This window comes from Ranitomeya imitator, chromosome 1 (genome assembly GCF_032444005.1).
Source record: "Ranitomeya imitator isolate aRanImi1 chromosome 1, aRanImi1.pri, whole genome shotgun sequence".
NCBI lineage: Eukaryota > Metazoa > Chordata > Amphibia > Anura > Dendrobatidae > Ranitomeya > Ranitomeya imitator.
The window spans coordinates 774977819-775002049 of NC_091282.1; positions in this window are offsets into that span (position 1 = coordinate 774977819).

Here is a 24231-nt window from a genome sequence, read left to right on the forward strand (position 1 = left end):
TCCTGCACTCATAAGTATCCATTCTACACCATATGATCTCCCCATCCTGCCTGTTATGACCTGGTGGTTAGGAGCACCCGACCTGATAGTTAAACTCATACAGGACGAGCTCTGGGATGTGGGAGCTCTGCTGACCGCAAGCCCTAATCCTATCGCACACACTAAAAATAGCCGTGGAGCGCTCCTGACGCTCCCTAGGCGCCTTGTCACAGCCTCAGAGCTAGCTAGCCCTAGAGATAGAAAATAAAGCCTACCTTGCCTCAGAGAAATTCCCCAAAGGAATAGGTAGCCCCCCACATATAATGACTGTGAGTAAAGATGAAAGTCACAAACGCAGAAATTAAATAGGTTTCAGCAAAGGGAGGCCAGACTTACTAAATAGACAGAGGATAGGAAAGGAATCTTTGCGGTCAGCACAAAAACCTACAAAAGACCACGCAGAGTGTGCAAAAGGGTCCTCCGCACCGACTCACGGTGCGGGGGGTGCCACTCTGCATCCCAGAGCTTCCAGCTAGCAAGACTAAATCAGGATAACCAGCTGGACAAAGAAACAATGAGCAAAAATAACAATAAGGAACTTAGCTTCTGCAGGAGAAGACAGGTCACTAGGCAGATCCAGGAGCGAACTGAACCAATGCTAAAACATTGACAGCTGGCATGGAGTAACGATCTGAGTGGAGTTAAATAGAGAAGCCAACCAAAGGATAAACCCCGTCACCTGTGTAAGGAACCTCAGAAGCAGCAGCTTCACTCATAGCCACCAGAGGGAGCCCATAGACAGAACTTGCCGAAATACCATTCACGACCACAGGAGGGAGTTCGACAACAGAATTCACAACAGTACCCCCCCCTTGAGGAGGGGTCACCGAACCCTCAACAGAGCCCCCAGGCCGATCAGGATGAGCCAAATGAAAGGCACGAACAAGATCGGCAGCATGAACATCAGAGGCAAAAACCCAGGAATTATCTTCTTGACCATAACCCTTCCACTTGACCAGGTACTGGAGTTTCCGTCTCGAAACACGAGAATCCAAAATCTTCTCTACCACATACTCCAACTCCCCCTCGACCAACACCGGGGCAGGAGGATCAACGGAGGGAACCATGGGCGCCACGTATCTCCGCAACAATGAAATCTATGGAACACGTTATGGATGGCAAAAGAAGCTGGAAGGTCCAAACGAAATGACACCGGATTAAGAACCTCAGAAATCTTATATTGTCCAATGAAACAAGGCTTAAACTTAGGAGAGGAAACCTTCACAGGAACGTGACGAGATGACAACCAAACCAAATCCCCAACACGAAGTCGGGGACCAACACAACGCCGGCGGTTAGCGAAACGTTGAGCCTTCTCCTGGGACAATGTCAAATTGTCCACCACATGAGTCCAAATCTGCTGCAACCTGTCCACCACCGCATCCACACCAGGACAGTCCGAAGGCTCAACCTGCCCTGAAGAGAAACGAGGATGGAAACCAGAATGGCAGAAAAAAGGAGAAACTAAAGTAGCCGAGCTGGCCCGATTATTAAGGGCGAGCTCAGCCAAAGGCAAGAAGGACACCCAATCATCCTGATCAGCAGAAACAAAGCATCTCAGATATGTCTCCAAAGTCTGATTAGTTCGTTCGGTTTGGCCATTAGTCTGAGGATGGAAAGCCGAAGAAAAAGACAAATCAATGCCCATCTTAGCGCAAAAGGACCGCCAAAACCTCGAAACAAACTGGGAACCTCTGTCCGAGACGATGTTCTCTGGAATGCCATGCAAACGAACCACATGCTGGAAAAACAAAGGCACCAAATCAGAGGAGGAAGGCAGTTTAGATAAGGGTACCAAATGGACCATCTTAGAGAAGCGATCACAAACCACCCAAATGACCGACATCTTTTGAGAAACAGGGAGATCAGAAATAAAATCCATGGAAATATGCGTCCAGGGCCTCTTCGGAATCGGCAAGGGCAAAAGCAACCCACTGGCACGAGAACAGCAGGGCTTAGCCTGAGCACAAATCCCACAGGACTGCACAAAAGAACGCACATCCCGTGACAAAGAAGGCCACCAAAAAGATCTAGCCACCAAATCTCTGGTACCAAAGATTCCAGGATGACCAGCCAATACTGAACAATGAATCTCCGAGATAACTCTACCAGTCCATCTATCAGGGACAAACAGTTTCTCCGTAGGACAACGCTCCGGTCTATCAGCCTGAAACTTTTGCAGCACACGCCGCAAATCAGGGGAAATGGCAGACAAAATTACCCCTTCTTTAAGAATACCCGCCGGCTCCGGAACACCCGGAGAGTCAGGCACAAAACTCCTTGACAGGGCATCAGCCTTCACATTCTTAGATCCCGGAAGGTATGAAACCACAAAATCAAAACGGGAGAAAAAGAGTGACCATCGAGCCTGTCTAGGATTCAACCGTTTGGCAGACTCGAGATAAGTCAAATTCTTGTGATCCGTCAAGACCACCACGCGATGTTTAGCTCCTTCAAGCCAATGTCGCCACTCCTCGAATGCCCACTTCATGGCCAACAACTCCTGATTGCCCACATCATAATTGCGCTCAGCAGGCGAGAATTTTCTACAAAAGAAGGCACAGGGTTTCATCACCGAGCCATCAGAACTTCTTTGCGACAAAACAGCCCCTGCTCCAATTTCAGAAGCATCAACCTCCACCTGAAAAGGGAGCGAAACATCTGGCTGGCACAACACAGGGGCAGAAGCAAAACGATGCTTCAACTCCTGAAAAGCCGCTACAGCCGCAGAGGACCAATTGACCACATCAGCACCTTTCTTGGTCAAATCAGTCAACGGTTTAGCAATACTGGAAAAGTTAGCGATGAAGCGACGATAAAAATTAGCAAAGCCCAGGAACTTCTGCAAGCTCTTCACAGATGTCGGCTGAGTCCAATCGTAAATGGCCTGAACTTTAACAGGGTCCATCTCGATAGTAGAAGGGGAAAAAATGAAACCCAAAAATGAAACCTTCTGAACGCCAAAGAGACACTTTGACCCCTTCACAAACAAGGAATTCGCACGAAGGACCTGGAACACCATTCTGACCTGCTTCACATGAGACTCCCAATCATCCGAAAAGACCAAAATGTCATCCAAATATACAATCATAAATCTATCCAGGTACTCTCGGAAGATGTCATGCATAAAGGACTGAAACACCGATGGAGCATTAGAAAGCCCGAATGGCATAACCAGGTACTCAAAATGGCCCTCGGGCGTATTAAATGCTGTTTTCCATTCATCACCCTGTTTAATTCGCACAAGATTATACGCCCCTCGAAGATCTATCTTGGTGAACCAACTAGTCCCCTTAATCCGAGCAAATAAATCAGACAGCAGCGGCAAAGGATACTGAAATTTGACTGTGATCTTATTAAGAAGGCGGTAATCAATACAAGGTCTCAAAGAACCATCCTTCTTGGCCACAAAAAAGAACCCTGCTCCCAATGGTGACGACGACGGACGAATATGACCCTTCTCCAAGGATTCCTTTATATAACTCCGCATAGCGGCGTGCTCTGGCACAGATAAATTAAACAGACGGCCCTTAGGAAACTTACTACCAGGAATCAAATTAATAGCACAGTCGCAATCCCTATGAGGAGGTAGGGCACCAGATTTGGGCTCTTCAAATACATCCCGGTAATCTGATAAAAACTCAGGGACTTCAGAAGGAGTGGAAGGCGAAATTGACAGCAATGGAACATCACCATGTACCCTCTGACAACCCCAGCTGGACACAGACATAGATTTCCAATCCAACACTGGATTATGGACCTGTAGCCATGGCAACCCCAAAACGACCACATCATGCAGATTATGCAACACCAAAAAGCGAATATCCTCCTGATGTGCAGGAGCCATGCACATGGTCAATTGAGTCCAGTACTGAGGCTTATTCTTGGCCAAAGGCGTAGCATCAATTCCTCTCAATGGAATAGGATACTGCAAGGGCTCCAAGAAAAAACCACAGCGCCTGGCAAACTCCAAGTCCATCAAATTCAGGGCAGCGCCTGAATCCACAAATGCCATTACAGAATAGGACGACAGAGAGCAAATCAGAGTAACGGACAAAAGAAATTTAGACTGTACCGTACCAATGGTGGCAGACCTAGCGAACCGCTTAGTGCGCTTAGGACAATCGGAGATAGCATGAGTGGATTCACCACAGTAAAAACACAGCCCATTCCGACGTCTGTGTTCTTGCCGTTCAGCTCTAGTCAAAGTCCTATCACACTGCATAGGCTCAGGCCTATGCTCAGAGAATACCGCCAGATGGTGCACAGCTTTGCGCTCACGCATGCGCCGATCGATCTGAATGGCCAAGGACATAGACTCATTCAGACCAGCAGGCGTGGGAAATCCCACCATGACATCCTTAAGGGCTTCAGAAAGACCCTTTCTGAAAATTGCCGCCAGGGCACATTCATTCCACTGAGTAAGCACAGACCACTTTCTAAACTTCTGACAGTACACCTCCGCTTCATCCTGACCCTGACACAAAGCCAGCAAGATTTTCTCTGCCTGATCCACTGAATTTGGTTCATCATAAAGCAATCCAAGCGCCAGAAAAAACGCATCTACATCTCGCAATGCAGGATCTCCTGGAGCAAGGGAAAATGCCCAGTCTTGAGGGTCACCACGCAACAAAGAAATTATGATTTTTACTTGTTGAACAGGGTCACCAGAGGAGCGGGGTTTCAAAGCTAGAAACAGTTTACAATTATTTTTGAAATTCAAGAATCTAGATCTATCCCCAGAAAATAAATCAGGTATAGGAATTCTAGGCTCAAACATAGGATTCTGAACCACAAAATCTTGAATGTTTTGTACCCTTGCAGTGAGATGATCCACACAAGAGGACAGACCTTGAATGTCCATATCTACACCTGTGTTCTGAACCACCCAAAGGTCTAGGGGAAAAGAAAGACAAAACACAGTGCAAAGAAAAAAAAATGGTCTCAGAAGTCCTCTTATCCCTCTATTGAGATGCATTAATACTTTTGGCCAGCTGTACTGTTATGACCTGGTGGTTAGGAACACCCGACCTGATAGCTCTGGGATGTGGGAGCTCTGCTGACCGCAAGCCCTAATCCTATCGCACACACTAAAAATAGCCGTGGAGCGCTCCTGACGCTCCCTAGGCGCCTCGTCACAGCCTCAGAGCTAGCTAGCCCTAGAGATAGAAAATAAAGCCTACCTTACCTCAGAGAAATTCCCCAAAGGAATAGGCAGCCCCCCACATATAATGACTGTGAGTAAAGTTGAAAGTCACAAACGCAGAAACGAAATAGGTTTCAGCAAAGGGAGGCCAGACTTACTAAATAGACAGAGGATAGGAAAGGTATCTTTGCGGTCAGCACAAAAACCTACAAAAGACCACGCAGAGTGTGCAAAAGGGTCCTCCGCACCGACTCACGGTGCGGGGGGTGCCACTCTGCATCCCAGAGCTTCCAGCTAGCAAGACTAAATCAAGATAACCAGCTGGACAAAGAAACAATGAGCAAAAATAACAATAAGGAACTTAGCTTCTGCAGGAGAAGACAGGTCACCAGGCAGATCCAGGAGCGAACTGAACCAATGCTAAAACATTGACAGCTGGCATGGAGTAACGATCTGAGTGGAGTTAAATAGAGAAGCCAACCAAAGGATAAACCCCGTCACCTGTGTAAGGAACCTCAGAAGCAGCAGCTTCACTCATAGCCACCAGAGGGAGCCCATAGACAGAACTTGCCGAAATACCATTCACGACCACAGGAGGGAGTTCGACAACAGAATTCACAACACCTGCCCCATCTGTCTCCATCGTATCCATCCTGCCCCATGATCCAATCCTGCCCCATGTCTCCATTCTGCCCATGCCTCCAGTCCTGCCCCCAGTGTGTCCAGCATATTACCCCCAGTGTGTCCAGCATATTACCCCCAGTGTGTCCAGCAATCTGCCCCAGTATGTCCAGCATATTGCCCCAGACAGTGTGTCCAGCAATCTGCCCCAGTGTCTCCAGCAATCTTGCCCCAGTGTCTCCAGCAATCTGCCCCAGTGTCTCCAGCATTGCCCCCAGTGTGTCCTCCAGCAATCTGCCCCAGTGTCTCCAGCATTGCCCCCCAGTGTGTCCTCCAGCATTGCCCCCCAGTGTGTCCTCCAGCATTGCCCCCCAGTGTGTCCTCCAGCAATCTGCCCCACTGTCTCCAGCATTGCCCCACTGTCTCCAGCATTGCCTCACTGTCTCCAGCAATCTGCCCCACTGTCTCCAGCAATCTGCCCCACTGTCTCCAGCAATCTGCCCCACTGTCTCCAGCAATCTGCCCCACTGTCTCCAGCATTGCCCCCAGTGTGTCCTCCAGCAATCTGCCCCACTGTCTCCAGCATTGCCCCACTGTCTCCAGCATTGCCCCACTGTCTCCAGCAATCTGCCCCAGTGTCTCCAGTAATCTGCCCCAGTGTCTCCAACATTGCCCCCAGTGTGTCCTCCAGCAATCTGCCCCACTGTCTCCAGCATTGCCCCACTGTCTCCAGCATTGCCCCACTGTCTCCAGCAATCTGCCCCACTGTCTCCAGCATTGCCCCACTGTCTCCAGCATTGCCTCACTGTCTCCAGCATTGCCCCACTGTCTCCAGCAATCTGCCCCACTGTCTCCAGCATTGCCCCACTGTCTCCAGCATTGCCCCACTGTCTCCAGCAATCTGCCCCACTGTCTTCAGCAATCTGCCCCACTGTCTCCAGCAATCTGCCCCACTGTCTCCAGCATTGCCCCCAGTGTGTCCTCCAGCAATCTGCCCCACTGTCTCCAGCATTGCCCCACTGTCTCCAGTATTGCCCCACTGTCTCCAGCAATCTGCCCCACTGTCTCCAGCAATCTGCCCCACTGTCTCCAGTAATCTGCCCCACTGTCTCCAGCATTGCCCCCAGTGTGTCCTCCAGCAATCTGCCCCACTGTCTCCAGCATTGCCCCACTGTCTCCAGCATTGCCCCACTGTCTCCAGCATTGCCCCACTGTCTCCAGCAATCTGCCCCACTGTCTCCAGCATTGCCCCACTGTCTCCAGCATTGCCCCACTGTCTCCAGCAATCTGCCCCAGTGTCTCCAGTAATCTGCCCCAGTGTCTCCAGCATTGGCCCCAGTGTGTCTTCCAGCAATCTGCCCCACTGTCTCCAGCATTGCCCCACTGTCTCCAGCATTGCCCCACTGTCTCCAGCATTGCCCCACTGTCTCCAACAATCTGCCCCAGTGTCTCCAGCATTGCCCCCAGTGTGTCCTCCAGCAATCTGCCCCAGTGTCTCCAGCATTGCCCCCAGTGTGTCCTCCAGCAATCTGCCCCACTGTCTCCAGCAATCTGCTACACTGTCTCCAGCATTGCCCCACTGTCTCCAGCATTGCCCCACTGTCTCCAGCATTGCCCCACTGTCTCCAACAATCTGCCCCAGTGTCTCCAGCATTACCCCCAGTGTGTCCTCCAGCAATCTGCCCCACTGTCTCCAGCATTGCCCCAGTGTGTCCTCCAGCATTGCCCCCCAGTGTGTCCACCGTTAACTGATAAAAAAAAAAAACAGTCTCCTCACCTGTCCGCGCTCCAGGCGGTGAGCTCCCTTCAGCAGCGCACACTCGCCGGCGACTGACAATGACGTCAGACGCCGGCGACGTGTGCGCTGCGGCCGACTTCAGCTGCCAGCCTCCAATTGGCTGGCGGCTGTTGTTGTTAACTATTGACGTGCAGGCGCGCGCGCGCCCGCACGTCAATAGGAAAACGCCGCAGCGCCGGAAAGGGCCCGGTGAGCAGATGAGAAGGGGCCCAATGCGGGCCCCCTCTCTCTGCCCACCGGGTCCGGCGGGGCACACAAATGCCGGCGGGCATTCAGACAATTAGCGGAGGGTCAATCTGTGCGGTAGCCCAGGGCCCCCCCAGACCACTGGGCCCTGGGCTACCGCCCATATTGACCCTCTGATAATCCGCCCCTGACTACATCGCTGGGCAATATACCACGTGGCTGGTCAATATACTACGTGACTGGGCAATATACTATGTAGCTGGGCAATATTCTAAGTGACTGGGCAATATACTACGTGGGCTGTGCAATATACTACGTGGACATGCATATTCTAGAATACCTGATGCGTTAGAATCGGGCCACCATCTAGTTAATATATAATGAGCAAGATGGTCTACTCCAAAAACTGGGGGCAAACTTCCATTCAATCCAGGTGCAATCACCAAAAATTGCTTAGGTCCGGCTGATACATTGTAATTCTGGTTCACGCCAGGCAAAAACTTCTCCATTACAAATTCCAACATAAGTTGTTATAAAAATGTCTCTCTTTAGAAATGTAACCTGAAACATATTATACGACTCTTTATTCCTGTGAAAACCTCTTCGCAGGCCAAGTTACATGTAACAAAGGAGCCTTCTGTGATGTTACCTTCACAATTATTGCATCCATTGAACTTAAATCGTCCACTGCTTCATCCATCTGGACCATCTAGAGTTGCATCCAGTCATCAGTAGACTGGATTACAATGAGTCTCCCTGTATATCGGGGTCACTGCAGCCATCTCTGTTTGTGAGCGCTATTTAGGGGTGGCCGAATAGTAGAATAATGCACAACTGCAATCTATAGAGGAACCAACACCTTGAGTTTTGCGGACTTCCCAGACACCAGCAGCTTCATATACCTGTCTGCTGCTTTGTAATGGGATTTTAGTAGCTGCTCTCTTAATCTGATGCATTTGTCTGGCAGAAACCTCCCCCATTAAGCCTTTGTCTGCAGCAACCTTCCTCATTATGCCTTTATCTGTGTTCTTTATCAGCCACAAATCTCTTTACAGTACTATGATCGTGCTTAGGTTTTTGTGAAATATCTAATATTTTCATACTGTGGACGGTCAGCTCACTAAGCTGCTCCGGCGGAGTAGACCCAGGCACACGTGTGGTTAAAGTCTCTTTGTGGTTTATTGCGTCTTAAACCAAAAAACCCAAACTGGTAAGAGAAAACAGCCTGTCCAGCTCAAATGAAAATAAAAAGTTAATACACAGTTCTTGCCCAGGTCCTCTGGGACAATACATATGGCAGCTCTCACAGGAGCTAGCAGTCAGACAGAGGAAAAAAAAACTGGCCGGACATTTATTTCCCCAACCACACCCTTGAGGTAGAGCTATGATGAGTGGGTGTCCCACCCATCTCTTACACCTACTCACCTAAAAACCCGCCCATAACATTGCCGCTTAACTCCTTCAGCACATATCATGCTGAAAAGAAACTTATAGATTTCTAGATCACGGAGGAAAGCAATCTCCGTGACACATATCTCCCCTCACATACAGTGCCAGTGACGCTGTCACAATACCTTGTCCAAGGCATTGCACTATTTGACTCTTTTCGCTTTTTCTTTCCCATATTGCTTGAATCCGGCGGCTGCTTAATTATGTTGAATGTAGTTTTCCTGTAATTGGGCACCTGGCAATCAAGTATCACCGGGGTCTGTGATTGTTGTCAGTGGCCAAAGACTCCGAGACACAAACTGTCCATGAGGTTATGGGAAAACAAAAAATTATGTTTTATCACATTTACATCCAATTTGTATAATAATTTGGAATGCGGTGTAAATGGCACACTGCTTACGTAGTGCCAGCATAATTCACTATTAGTATATAACTGGACACCAAGCCAAGCTCTGACCACCTATGTCAACCAGTGATCCACTGCATTGACCACTGAGGCATCATGCTAATCACTGAATCATTGTGCTAACCACTGATCCAACCAGCAATTCCCCTTACTAAACACTGAACTCCATGGCTGACCACTGAGCCACTGTGGTAACCACTGAGTCACAGGGCTATTGCTAAGCACTGAAATCAAAATGTGACCAGCATCTCCTAACAGAATAAAGTGTGAACCGGCGCCAGCTGTTATGACTGTACCCAATACAAAGCGAAGAATCCAGCCGCGCTCTGTGTGCGCTAATATATATATATATATATGTACAAAAACTCAGTGTGTGAAACAATCTGCATTACTGCTGCATGGAATATACTTAAAAAATGAAGGTATTTAGCTCACAAATTGGCAAATTCATGCGCATCTAATTTTTCTTAAGCCCCCGTCACACATAGTGAGATCGCTAGCGAGATCGCTGCTGAGTCACAAGTTTTGTGACGCAACAGCGACCTCACTAGCGATCTCGCTTTGTTTGACACGTAGCAGCGACCAGGCCCCTGCTGTGAGATCGCTGGTCGTGTCGGAATGGCCTGGACCTTTTTTTGATCGTTGAGGTCCCGCTGGGTAGCACACATCGCTGTGTTTGACACCTTACCAACGACTTCGTGGACAGGACGTCCCTTATTGAGGTCTGAATCGTCATGAAATAACTGCCATGTGACATCGTTGTACAGGTCGCTACAGGTCGCCGCATCGCTGCTGCGTCGTTGGGGAGATCTCACAGTTTGACATCTCACCAGCGACCACCTAGCGACGCAGCAACGATCCCTGACAGGTCGTATCGTTGTCGGGATCGCTTTAGCGTCGCTAAGTGTGACGGGGCCTTTAAGGGACCCTAATGATTTCAATCAGACGACTCTCCCAGGTAAAAATCCTACAATTGTAACGGGCTAACCACTGAGTCACCATGCTAACAATGAGTCACTGTGCTAACCACTGAGCTGTTGTGCTTACCACTGAGCTGTTGTGCTTACCACTGAGCTGTTGTGCTTACCACTGAGCTGCTGTGCTAACCACTGAGCCACTGTGCACTGCTTACCACTGAGCTGCTGTGCTAACCACTGAGCCACTGTGCACTGCTTACCACTGAGCTGCTGTGCTTACCACTGGGCTGTTGTGATAACCACTGAACTGCTGTGCTGACCACTAAGTCGCTGTGCTTACCACTGGGCCGATGTCCTAACCATTGAGCCTTTGTGCTATCAACTGAGCCGCTGTGCTAACCATTGAGCCGCTGTGCTGTTTATTCCAGTGTTGTGACATATCTGCGTATTTAGTCCCGGGCTCCTGAGGCGCGGGGTCTCACACGCTCGCGCTGCCGTTGTTCTTTGCGTATAATTTTTTGGGGGAGCCGCGGCTCTGATCTCCTATCTGCAGTTGTCAGTGACTTGTCAGCCGGCTAATATTCAGACTTGTGCATTCCTATATCACAGCGACAAGGTTTCCTCGTGTGACCGGAGGATCCAGGCTCCTGCCCTACTTTCCGCCAAGATCTGCGCTATTCTGTCAGATCAGACAAAGAGCCGTCCAATTATCATAATTCCGTCTTCCTCGCTCCGCGGCCAGTGGCGGCTTCCAGCAGGAACAGACATTCGCAGAGATAGTCTTGTTTTCCTAAACAAAACGACACAACAGCGGGATAAGTCAAGTGTAGCAGGATGCCAGCTGGGTGCTGCGCCCGCCGCAGACTGGCAGGTTCTCCGCGGAGGGAGACGGGTGATTTGTGCGCTAGTTATAAATAAACCCACGTAAGGACGATCCTACAGGAAGCTTCAATTATTTCCCTTCAGTGATGCAAGAAACAGGTAGAAAAGTCAGCAGAAACAAGAGGAGGAAATGTCCAGATTTAGGGAATAGTGGAGATTATGTAAAGGCGAAACAATCCACAAGATTCGCCAATCTGCTGTGATCAGACGTATCGCGGATGATCTTAATGCATCCAATGTGATCAGACATATCACAGATGATCCTATAGTATCCAATGTGATCAGACGTATCCGCGATCCCAGATGATCATAATGTATCCAATGTGCTCAGACATATCCTGGATGATCCTAATGTATCCAATGTGATCAGACGTATCACAGATGATCCTAATGAGTCCCATGTGATCAGACGTATCCCAGATGATCCTCTAGTATCCAATGTGATCAGACGTATCCCAGATGATCCTAATGTATCCAATGTGATCAGACGTATCACGGATTATCCTAATATAACCAATGTGATCAGACGTATCCCGGATGATCCTAATGTATCCAATGTGATCAGACGTATCACAGATGGCCGTAATGAATATGAGATCAGACGTATCCAAGATGATCCTATAGTATCCAATGTGATCAGACGTATCACAGATGACCCTAATGAATCCGATGTGATCAGACGTATCCCAGATGATCCTATAGTATCCAATATGATCAGACGTATCCCAGATGACCTTAATGAATCCGATGTGATCAGACGTATCACAGATGACCCTAATGAATCCGATGTGATCAGACGTATCCTAGATGATCCTATAGTGTCCAAAGTGATCAGACGTATCCCAGATGACCCTAATGAATCCGATGTGATCAGACGTATCACAGATGACCCTAATGAATCCGATGTGATCAGACGTATCCCAGATGATCCTATAGTATCCAAAGTGATCAGACATATCCCAGATAACCCTAATGAATCCGATGTGATCAGACGCATCCCAGATGATCCTATAGTATCCAATGTGATCAGATGTATCCCAGATGACCCTAATGAATCCGATGTGATCAGACGTATCCCAGATGATCCCATAGTATCCAATGGGATCAGACGTATCCCAGATGACCCTAATGAATCGAATTGATCTAATGTATAATGTGGTACTCCTTGTTTTCAAACTCAGAACAGCATACCCTGCTTTCCAAACCACCAGTTTCTGTGCCCTTATAGAAGCCCCCACCTCACAGCTGCAGCCCGACTCTATGGCAGGCACTTGTCTGATGAAAGGTGCCTCTGATATTCAGTCACATATTGACATGCAAGAAATTTGTCATCTCTTTTATCCAAAACAGGAAGCACAAAAGAAGTTTATTTTTGGATAAATCTGCATTTTCATGAGAAAGTCGAGTGATGCATGAATCCAAATCATTCTCCATAATTCCAGATTTTCAGCTTCCTTTGACCTTAAAGCAGCGCTCCTAATTTTAATTTCAGAGTCAGAGTGAATACTTCACGGTAACAGCGACCGTGCCATATTCAGATTTACACTCATATCCGGCTGAATAATAAACAGAGGCTCAGGAAATATGAACTGCTAACACTTCACAACACATAGCAAAAGCAATTTACATAGTCAATGAACTGACATCTCCCAGCAATCCTCCGAGATTTCTGCACTGTTCATCATAGAGGCCAAGGAGCTAGATTAAGACAGTATTCTCCTAGGAAAACTACCTGACGAAAAGGAGAAAACAGGCAGAGAAATATGCAGTGACATCTATCAATGAGGTTCAACAAAGTAACAAGAACACACAAGACCCTGCAAGAATACATCCATACATTGTACATGAACATAAGCAATATTATACTGCCCCTATGTACAATAAATATAACCAATATTATACTGCCCCTATGCACAATAAATATAACCAATATTATACTGCCCCTATGTACAAGAATATATCTACTATAATACTGCCCCTATGTACAAGAATATAACTACTATAATACTGTTCCTATGTACAAGAATATATCTACTATAATACTGCCCCTATGTACAAGAATATAACTACTATAATACTGCACCCATGTACAAGAATATAACTACTATAATACTTCCACTATGTACAAGAATATATCTACTATAACACTGCCCCTATGTACAAGAATATAACTACCATAATACTGCTCCTATGTTCAAGAATATAACTACTATAATACTGCACCCATGTACAAGAATATAACTACTATAATACTGCCCTGTTATGACCTGGTGGTAAGAACAATAATGGACCTGGTGGTTAAGAGCACACGGAATGACCTGATAGTTACTAATAATATAGGACGAGCTCTGAGACGTGGGAACTCTGCTGACCGCAATCCCTAATCCTATCACACACACTAGAAATAGCCGTGGATTGCTCCTAACGCTCCCTATGCAACTCGACACAGCCTAAGAAACTAGCTAGCCCTAGAGATAGAAAAATAAGCCTACCTTGCCTCAGAGAAATTCCCCAAAGGAAAAGGCAGCCCCCCACATATAATGACTGTGAGTAAAGATGAAAATTACAAACACAGAGATGAAATAGATTTAGCAAAGTGAGGCCCGACTTACTGAACAGACAGAGGATAGGAAAGGTAACTTTGCGGTCAGCACAAAAAACTAAAAAAAGACCACGCAGAGGGCGCAAAAAGACCCTCCGCACCGACTCACGGTGCGGAGGTGCTCCCTCTGCGTCCCGGAGCTTCCAGCAAGCAAGACAAAAAAATCAAAATAGCAAGCTGGACAGAAGAATAGCAAACCAGAGAAAAACAAGCAGGAACTTCGCTTCAGCTGGGAAGACAGGTCACAAGAACGATCCAGGAGAGAACTAGACCAATACTGGAACATTGACAGGTGGCATGGAGCAATGATCTAAGTGGAGTTAAATAGAGCAGCCAGCTAACGAATTAACCTCGTCACCTGTGGAAGGAAACTCAGAAGCCGCAGCTCCACTCACAACCACCAGAGGAAGCCCATGGACAGAACCAGCCAAAGTACCATTCATGACCACAGGAGGGAGCTTGACAACAGAATTCACAACACTGCCCCGTATGTACAAGAATATAACTACCATAATACTGCTCCTATGTTCAAGAATATAAATACTATAATACTGCTCTTATATAAAAGAATATAACTACTATAATACTGCTCCTACATACAAGAATATAACTACCATAATACTGCTCCTATGTACAAGAATATAACTACTATAGTACTGCCTCTATGTACAAGAATATTACTGCTATAATACTGCTGCTATGCCCAAGAATATAACTCCTGTAATACTGCTCCTATGCACAAGTATATAACTCCTATAATGCTGCTCCCTATATACAACAATGTAACTACTATAATACAGCCCCCTATGTACAAGTATATAGCTAATATAATATTGCCCCTATGTACATGAATATAGCTACTCTAATACTGCCCCCAGGTACAAGAATATTACTGCTATAATACTGCTCGTATGCACAAGAATATAACTACTATAATACTTCTCCCTATGTACAAGAATATAACTACTATAATACTGCTCCTATGTGCAAGAATATAACTCCTATAATACTACTCCTTATATACAACAATATAACTACTGTAATACTGCTCCTATGTTCAAGAATATAACTACTATAATACTGCTCTTATGTAAAAGAATATAACTACTATAATACTGCCTCTATATACAAGAATATAACTACTATAATACTGCCCCTATGTACAAGAATATAACTACTATAATACTGCTCCTATGCTCAAGAATATAACTACTATAATACTGCTCTTATGTAAAAGAATATAACTACTATAGTACTAGCTCTATGTACAAGAATATTACTGCTATAATATTGCTACTATGCACAACAATATAACTCCTGTAATACTGCTCCTATGTTCAAGTATATAACTCTTATAATGCTGCTCCCTATATACAAGAATGTAACTACTATAATACCGCCCCCTATGTACAAGTATAAAACTGATATAATATTTCCCCTATGTACATGAATATAGCTACTCTAATACTGCCCCCAGGTACAAGAATATTACTGCTATAATACTGCTCGTATGTACAAAAATATAACTGCTATAATACTTCTCCATATGAACAAGAATATAACTACTATAATACTGCTCTTATGTAAAAGAATATAACTACTATATTACTGCCTCTATATACAAGAATTTAACTACTGTAATACTGCCCCTATGTACAAGTATATAACTAATATAATATTGCCCCTATGTACATGAATATAACTACTATAATACTGCCCCTATGTACAATAATGTTACTGCTATAATACTGCTCCTATGTACGAGAATATAACTATTATAAAACTGCTCCTATGTACAAGAATATAACTCTTATAATACTGCTCCTATGTACAAGAATATAACTCCTATTATACTACTCCCTATATTCAACAATATAACTACTGTAATACTGCTCCTATGTTCAAGAATATAACTACTATAATACTGCCCCGTATGTACAAGATTATAACTAGTATAATACTGCCTCCTATGTACAAGAATATAACTACTATAATACTGCTCCTATGTACAAGAATAAAATTACTATAATACTGCTTTAATGTACAAGAATATAACTACTATAATACTGCCTCTATGTACAAGAATATAACTACTATAATACTGCTCCTATGTTCAAGAATATACCGTATATACTCGAGTATAAGCCGACCCAAGTATAAGCCGACCCCCCTAATTTTGCCACAAAAAACTGGGAAAACTTAACTCGAGTATAAGCCTGGGTGGAAAATGCAGCTACTGGTAAATTTCAAAAATAAAAATAGATACCAATAAAAGTAAAATTGAGACATCAGTAGTTTAAGTGTTTTTGAATATCCATATTTAATGAGGAGCCCCATATAATGCTCCATACAGTTCATGATGGGCCCCATAAGATGCTCCATACAAAATTCACCCCATATAATGCTCCATACAGTATATGATGGGCCCCATAAGATACTCCATATTAAAATATGCCCCATACAATGCTGCACAAATGCTGATTATGGCCCCATAAGATGCTCCATATAGACATTTGCCCCGTATAATGCTCCACAAATGTGGATTATGGCCCCATAAGATGCTCCATACAGATAATTGCCCCATATAATGCTGCACTTGGCCCCATAAGATGCTCCATACAGATAATTGCCCCATATAATGCTGCACTTGGCCCCATACAGATGCCCCATACAGATATTTGCCCCATATCATGCTGCACCTGGCCCCATAAGATGTTCCATACAGATATTTGCCCCCATATAATGCTGCACATGGCCACAAAAGATGCTCCATACAGATATTTGCCCCATATGCTGTTGATGCGATTAAAAAAATAAAAAAATTACATACTCACCTCTCCGGCACTCCGGCACTTGCTATAGTCACCTGCTCCCCATTCCACCGCTGACCGCTGCTGTGTCTTCCCCATCCTCTGCACCGACGTTCAGGAAGAGGGCGGCACGCACACTAATCGCGTCACTGCGCTCTCTGACCTGAGCGTCACTGCGGAAGACACAGCGGCGCCGACGGTGGAACGAGGAGCAGGTGAATATCACGCACTGCCCCCTCATACTCACCTGTTCCTGGTGCCGTCGCTGCACGTCTGTTCCCCAGCGCCACATTTTCTTCCTGTAGTGAGCTGTTGTGAATTCTGTGGCAGAGCTCCCTCCTGTGGTCACAAGTGGTACTTCGGCTGATTCTCTCTGTGAGCTTCCGTTGGTGGAGGAAAGTGGTACTGCGGCTTCTGAGTTTCCTTCCTCAGGTGATGTGGTGAAGTCGTTAGGTGCTGCTCTATTTAACTCCACCTAGTGCTTTGATCCTGGCCTCCAGTCAATGTTCTAGTTATTGGACCTGTTTCCTCCTGGATCGTTCCTGTGGCCTGCTGCTCTGCATAGTTAAGTTCTGCTTTGCTATTTTGTTTGCTGTTTTTTCTGTCCAGCTTGTCTATTTGTTTTTCCTGCTTGCTGGAAGCTCTGGGACGCAGAGGGTGTACCTCCGTGCCGTTAGTTCGGTACGGAGGGTCTTTTTGCCCCCTTTGCGTGGTTTTTGTAGGGTTTTGTGTTGACCGCAAAGTTACCTTTCCTATCCTCGCTCTGTTCAGCAAGTCGGGCCTCACTTTGCTAAATCTATTTCATCTCTACGTTTGTCTTTTCATCTTAACTCACAGTCATTATATGTGGGGGCTGCCTTTTCCTTTGGGGTATTTCTCTGAGGCAAGGTAGGCTTATTTTCTATCTTCAGGCTAGCTAGTTTCTCAGGCTGTGCCGAGTTGCATAGGAAGCGTTAGGCGCAATCCACGGCTGCCTCTAGTGTTGTTGGAGAGGATTAGGGATTGCGGTCAACAGAGTTCCCACGTCTCAGAGCTCGTTCTATGTTTTTGGGTTATTGTCAGGTCACTGTATGTGCTCTGACCTCTATGTCCATTGTGGTACTGAATTATCTTATCATAACAGTACTGGAGGCCGAAAGTACTAATGATTCTCAATAGAGGGAAAAAAGAAGTTCTGAGACCATTTTTTTTTCTCTGCACTGTGTTTTGCCTTTTTTTTCCCCTAGACATTTGGGTGGTTCAGGACACAGGTGTAGCGATGGACATTAAAGGTCTGTCTTCATGTGTGGATCAGCTCACGGCAAGAGTACAAAATATTCAAGACTTTGTGGTTGAGAATTCTATGTTAGAACCGAGAATTCCTATTCCTGATTTGTTTTTTGGAGATAGAACTAAATTTCTGAGTTTCAAAAATAATTGTAAACTATTTCTGGCTTTGAAACCTCGCTCCTCTGGTGACCAAGTTCAACAAGTTAGGATCGTTATTTCTTTTTTACGTGGCGACCCTCAGGACTGGGCATTTTCTCTTGCGTCAGGAGATCCTGCATTAAGTAATATCGATGCGTTTTTTCTGGCGCTCGGATTGCTGTACGATGAACCTAATTCAGTGGATCAGGCAGAGAAAAATTTGCTGGCTCTGTGTCAGGGTCAGGATGAGATAGAGGTATATTGTCAGAAATTTAGAAAGTGGTCCGTACTCACTCAATGGAATGAAGGTGCGCTTGCAGCTATTTTCAGAAAAGGTCTCTCTGAAGCCCTTAAGGATGTCATGGTGGGATTTCCTATGCCTGCTGGTCTGAATGAGTCTATGTCTTTGGCCATTCAGATCGGTCGACGCTTGCGTGAGCGTAAATCTGTGCACCATTTGGCAGTATTACCTGAGCTTAAACCTGAGCCTATGCAGTGCGATAGGACTTTGACCAGAGTTGAACGGCAAGAACACAGACGTCAGAATGGGCTGTGTTTCTACTGTGGTGATTCCACTCATGCTATCTCTGATTGTCCTAAGCGCACTAAGCTGTTCGCTAGGTCTGCCACCATTGGTACGGTACAGTCAAAATTTCTTCTGTCCGTTACCTTGATCTGCTCTTTGTCATCATATTCTGTCATGGCATTTGTGGATTCAGGCGCTGCCCTGAATTTGATGGACTTGGAGTATGCTAGGCGTTGTGGGTTTTTCTTGGAGCCCTTACAGTGTCCTATTCCATTGAGAGGAATTGATGCTACGCCTTTGGCCAAGAATAAGCCTCAGTACTGGACCCAGGTGACCATGTGCATGGCTCCTGCACATCAGGAGGTTATTCGCTTTCTGGTGTTGCATAATCTGCATGATGTGGTCGTGTTGGGGTTGCCATGGCTACAAGTCCATAATCCAGTATTGGATTGGAAATCCATGTCTGTGTCCAGCTGGGGTTGTCAGGGGGTACATGGTGATGTCCCATTTCTGACTATTTCGTCATCCACCCCTTCTGAGGTTCCAGAGTTCTTGTCTGATTACCGGGATGTATTTGATGAGCCCAAGTCCGATACCCTACCTCCGCATAGGGATTGTGATTGTGCTATCGATTTGATTCCTGGTAGTAAATTCCCAAAAGGTCGACTGTTTAATTTATCTGTGCCTGAGCACGCCGCTATGCGGAGTTATGTGAAGGAGTCCTTGGAGAAGGGGCATATTCGCCCGTCATCGTCGCCATTAGGAGCAGGGTTCTTTTTTGTAGCCAAGAAGGATGGTTCACTGAGACCTTGTATAGATTACCGCCTTCTAAATAAGATCACGGTTAAATTTCAGTACCCCTTGCCGTTGTTATCTGATTTGTTTGCTCGGATTAAGGGGGCTAGTTGGATCACCAAGATAGATCTTCGTGGTGCGTATAATCTTGTGCGTATTAAGCGAGGCGATGAATGGAAAACTGCATTTAATACGCCCGAGGGCCATTTTGAGTATCTAGTAATGCCATTCGGACTTGCCAATGCTCCATCAGTGTTTCAGTCCTTTATGCATGACATCTTCCGAGAGTACCTGGATAAATTCCTGATTGTGTACTTGGATGACATTTTGATCTTCTCGGATGATTGGGAGTCTCATGTGAAGCAGGTCAGAACGGTGTTTCAGGTCCTGCGTGCTAATTCTTTGTTTGTGAAGGGATCAAAGTGTCTCTTTGGTGTTCAGAAGGTTTCATTTTTGGGGTTCATCTTTTCCCCTTCTACTATCGAGATGGACCCTGTTAAGGTCCAAGCCATCCATGATTGGACTCAGCCGACATCTCTGAAAAGTCTGCAAAAGTTCCTGGGCTTTGCTAATTTTTATCGTCGCTTCCTCTGCAATTTTTCTAGTCTTGCTAAACCATTGACCTATTTGACCAAGAAGGGTGCTGATGTGGTCAATTGGTCTTCTGCTGCTGTGGAAGCTTTTCAAGAGTTGAAGCGTCGTTTTTCTTCTGCCCCTGTGTTGTGTCAACCAGATGTTTCGCTTCCGTTCCAGGTCGAGGTTGATGCTTCTGAGATTGGAGCAGGGGCTGTTTTGTCGCAGAGAAGTTCTGATTGCTCGGTGATGAAACCATGCGCCTTCTTTTCCAGGAAGTTTTCGCCTGCTGAGCGAAATTATGATGTGGGCAATCGAGAGTTGCTGGCCATGAAGTGGGCATTCGAGGAGTGGCGTCATTGGCTTGAAGGAGCTAAGCATCGCGTGGTGGTCTTGACTGATCATAAGAACTTGACTTATCTCGAGTCTGCCAAGCGGTTGAATCCTAGACAGGCTCATTGGTCGCTGTTTTTTGCCCGTTTTGACTTTGTGATTTCGTACCTTCCGGGCTCTAAAAATGTGAAGGCGGATGCTCTGTCTAGGAGTTTTGTGCCCGACTCTCCGGGTTTATCTGAGCCGGCGGGTATCCTCAAAGAGGGAGTAATTGTGTCTGCCATCTCCTCTGATTTGCGGCGGGTGCTGCAAAAATTTCAGGCTAATAAACCTGATCGTTGCCCAGCGGAGAAACTGTTTGTCCCTGATAGGTGGACGAATAAAGTTATCTCTGAGGTTCATTGTTCGGTGTTGGCTGGTCATCCTGGAATCTTTGGTACCAGAGAGTTAGTGGCTAGATCCTTTTGGTGGCCATCTCTGTCGCGGGATGTGCGTACTTTTGTGCAGTCCTGTGGGATTTGTGATCGGGCTAAGCCCTGCTGTTCTCGTGCCAGTGGGTTGCTTTTGCCCTTGCCGGTCCCGAAGAGGCCTTGGACACATATCTCTATGGATTTTATTTCAGATCTTCCCGTCTCTCAAAAGATGTCAGTCATTTGGGTGGTCTGTGATCGCTTCTCTAAGATGGTCCATTTGGTACCCTTGTCTAAATCACCTTCCTCCTCTGATTTGGTGCCATTGTTCTTCCAGCATGTGGTTCGTTTACATGGCATTCCAGAGAATATCGTGTCTGACAGAGGTTCCCAGTTTGTTTCGAGGTTTTGGCGAGCCTTTTGTGGTAGGATGGGCATTGACTTGTCTTTTTCCTCGGCTTTCCATCCTCAGACTAATGGCCAGACCGAAGGAACCAATCAGACCTTGGAAACATATCTGAGATGCTTTGTTTCTGCTGATCAGGATGACTGGGTGTCCTTTTTGCCTTTGGCTGAGTTCGGCCTTAATAATCGGGCCAGCTCGGCTACCTTGGTTTTGCCGTTTTTCTGCAACTCTGGGTTCCATCCTCGTTTCTCTTCAGGGCAGGTTGAGTCTTCGGACTGTCTTGGTGTGGATACTGTGGTGGACAGGTTGCAGCAGATTTGGACTCATGTAGTGGACAATTTGACCTTGTCCCAGGAGAAGGCTCAACGTTTCGCTAATCGCAGACGCTGTGTGGGTCCCCGACTTTGTGTTGGGGATTTGGTTTGGTTATCTTCTCGTCATATTCCTATGAAGGTTTCCTCTCCTAAGTTTAAACCTCGTTTCATTGGTCCGTATAGGATTTCTGAGGTTCTTAATCCTGTGTCTTTTCGTCTGACCCTTCCAGATTCTTTTTCCATACATAACGTATTCCATAGGTCATTGTTGCGGAGATACGTGGCACCTATGGTTCCATCTGTTGATCCTCCTGCCCCGGTTTTGGTGGAGGGGGAGTTGGAGTATATTGTGCAGAAGATTTTGGATTCTCGTGTTTCAAGACGGAAACTCCAGTATCTGGTTAAGTGGAAGGGTTATGCTCAGGAAGATAATTCCTGGGTCTTTGCCTCTGATATCCATGCTCCCGATCTTGTTCGTGCCTTTCATATGGCTCATCCTGGTCGTCCTGGGGGCTCTGGTGAGGGTTCGGTGACCCCTCCTCAAGGGGGGGGGGTACTGTTGTGAATTCTGTGGCAGAGCTGACTCCTGTGGTCACAAGTGGTACTTCGGCTGATTCTCTCTGTGAGCTTCCGTTGGTGGAGGAAAGTGGTACTGCGGCTTCTGAGTTTCCTTCCTCAGGTGATGTGGTGAAGTCGTTAGGTGCTGCTCTATTTAACTCCACCTAGTGCTTTGATCCTGGCCTCCAGTCAATGTTCTAGTTATTGGACCTGTTTCCTCCTGGATCGTTCCTGTGGCCTGCTGCTCTGCATAGCTAAGTTCTGCTTTGCTATTTTGTTTGCTGTTTTTTCTGTCCAGCTTGTCTATTTGTTTTTTCCTGCTTGCTGGAAGCTCTGGGACGCAGAGGGTGTACCTCCGTGCCGTTAGTTCGGTACGGAGGGTCTTTTTGCCCCCTTTGCGTGGTTTTTGTAGGGTTTTGTGTTGACCGCAAAGTTACCTTTCCTATCCTCGCTCTGTTCAGCAAGTCGGGCCTCACTTTGCTAAATCTATTTCATCTCTACGTTTGTCTTTTCATCTTAACTCACAGTCATTATATGTGGGGGCTGCCTTTTCCTTTGGGGTATTTCTCTGAGGCAAGGTAGGCTTATTTTCTATCTTCAGGCTAGCTAGTTTCTCAGGCTGTGCCGAGTTGCATAGGAAGCGTTAGGCGCAATCCACGGCTGCCTCTAGTGTTGTTGGAGAGGATTAGGGATTGCGGTCAGCAGAGTTCCCACGTCTCAGAGCTCGTTCTATGTTTTTGGGTTATTGTCAGGTCACTGTATGTGCTCTGACCTCTATGTCCATTGTGGTACTGAATTATCTTATCATAACAGTGAGCGGTCACTGTTACCGCTCATTACAGTAATGAATATGTGCCTCCACCCCTATGGGAGGTGGAGCCGCATATTCATTATTGTAATGAGCGGTACCATGTGACCGCTCACTACAGGAAGAAGCTGCAGCTCCGGGGAAGCAGGGACCTGCAGGGACCACGTCAGGAGCATGTTAGTATAATTAAACAGTCTCCGCTCTCCCTCCCCTACCAACCCTTGGGTATGACTCGAGTATAAGCCGAGAGGGGGACTTTCAGCCCCAAAAAGTGGGTATTCATTTTGGAGATTATACTGTTATCATTGGAAGGTTTCTTAAATAAAATTCGATGTATACTCTAACGGGTGATGTCTTTTATTAGACTGACTGTCATTTGCACCGACCATTTAGGAAAATCCGAGAAAAATGTCATTTGCATAATAATTTGGAACATGGTGTATAACTACTATAATACTGCCCCTATGTACAAGAATATAACTACTATAATACTGCTCCTATGTACAAGAATATAACTACTATAATGCTGCTCCCTATGTACAAGAATATAACTACTATAGTACTGCCCCTATGTACAAGAATATCTATAATATAATGCTGGGAGCGTCACTCTGTTCGAAGCCTTTATAGACTGCGCAGGCGCAAGCGCCGGCGCAGTCTGGCCCCCACAGAGTGACGCTCCCAGGAGATCGCGGTATGCGTAAACACTGAACGCATACCGCGATCTCCACCGGAGAGTCAGGGACCGCCAGGAGGGTAAGTATATTCACCTTTCCCCGTTCCAGCGCTGCGTGCGGCTCCGTCTCCCGGCTCCTCTGCTGTGACAGTTCAGAGGGCGCGATGACGCGCTTAATGCGCCGCCCTCTGACTTACCAGTCACAGGCAGAGGAGCCAGAGTGTGTCTTCAAGAAAATGGCGCCGGAAAGCGCGGACTGCGCAGGCGCCGATTCCTGCTGCCGGAATCGGTGCCTGCGCAGTCCGCGCTTTCCGGCGCCATTTTCTTGAAGACACACTCCAGCTCCACTGCAGGTGTGTCTTCAAGAAAATGGCACCGGAAAGCGCGGACTGCGCAGGCACCGATTCCTGCTGCCGGAATCGGCGCCTGCGCAGTCCGCGCTTTCCGACGCCATTTTCTTGAAGACTCACCTGCAGTGGAGCCGGACGATAGGTGAGTATGGTTTTTTTTTTTTTTTTATATGGCAGCAGCATACGGGGGCATACAAACTGGAGCGTCTTATGGGGGGC